A 1,511-nucleotide genomic window follows, 5' to 3' on the forward strand; every position below is an offset into this window, starting at 1 on the left:
TTTTCAGGACTGGACAATTTGATTAATTTTGTGCATAAACTTTAATTTTTTCACTGTAGATAATTAAGAGGGGAAGTATTTTTGTTGATATGGGTTTGTAATTAGTTTCTTTTTGTGTTTTTTTTCTTTGGTGTTTCTGTAAACGAATAACAATGTTTGATTATTCTTTTTGTTCACTGTATATAGTTGCACCTTTTCTTTTAAATTGAATTTTTTCTATTAAAAAAAGAAAAAAAATTGGATTGGATACTTTTGGCTCTGATGTTTAAATCTTAATAAAGTTACCGAACCAATTCTATGTTTCAGTAAGTGAGTTGGGGTGCCCACATTTTTGCACCTGTCAAGTTTTGTTTTAATTCATATTGCACATTTTCTGTTAGTCCAACAAACCTCAATTTAATACTCAAAATATTACCGTGTCGATCAGTTATTAGATATATCAAACTGAAATAGCCATTGCAAACACCCAAATATTTAGAAATTAAAATAATTGAGATTAATAGGGGAGCCCAAACTTTTAAATATGACTGTACTCGTCTAAAGATACGGGTCAAAGTTTCACACAAACTTTGTTGTCTACAGAAACCATAAAAGCAGGCTTAGTTTCTGCGCTAAACGAAAGAAAAAGAAATTTGTTCTTTTCCAATATTCACTCTCCTGCAGGCTGAAAGCCAAAGTCAGCAGATAATAAACCACTAAGACACAAAGCGAACCGTAAAGCAGAGGCTGGGTTTGTTTTACTCCAACGTTCCCCATGACATGCATGAAAAGCAGCCTCAGTGAGGGAGCGCCGGAGGCAACGGAGATCACTAACAAGAATCGATCGGGTGAAGTAAACATGACAAGCGGCCTCAAACCCGTCGGGAGCTTCCTTTAACTGATGCCACCGGCAGCTCACGTGTCAGCCCTCCCCTAACGGGCAGGAGCACACGCCGTTAATCAGAAGTATAATGTAAATATGAAACAACGTTGCCCCAGCGTTTCCACTTCCTGGCTCTGGGCATCCAGATGAGTGAGCGCTTTGAAAAGAACGATCTATTACTCTGCGTTCCGTTGTTCTCATTGATCCATCAGCTACCAGGGCCCTTGAGACCACGTATTAAATATTTCATGGCTGAGCTGTTAGTTGTGTTTGGGTGTGTTTGCAAATTGCGCCAAGAGCTCATTAGGCAGCCTAAAATGAAGTGTCGAGGCAAGAAAGTCATCAGACGAGCACGAAAAGAGCATTTGGAGACTTGATCAGCTCGCTCTGAGCAGGGTGTGTTCTCTTTAAAGTGGATGTCAGTGCAGACGTTGGCTGAAGCCCAGAGTTAATAGGAAGTAATATTCTTTCACCATCATGAGTCACTCAAGCAACCGTTACACAATCCATATTAGCTAACTACTCCTGTGTGTGAAATTGAAACCCTTCCTTGTTTTCTGGTAGAGGACGGAGCAGAAGGAGTGGTGACCACCTTCCTGTCATACTTCCTCCTCTCGCTGACCCTCTGGGAGTCAGTGCTGATGTCATC

Source organism: Cyprinodon variegatus, unplaced genomic scaffold (assembly GCF_000732505.1).
Source record: "Cyprinodon variegatus isolate N-32 unplaced genomic scaffold, C_variegatus-1.0 Scaffold1083, whole genome shotgun sequence".
Taxonomy (NCBI): Eukaryota; Metazoa; Chordata; class Actinopteri; order Cyprinodontiformes; family Cyprinodontidae; genus Cyprinodon; species Cyprinodon variegatus.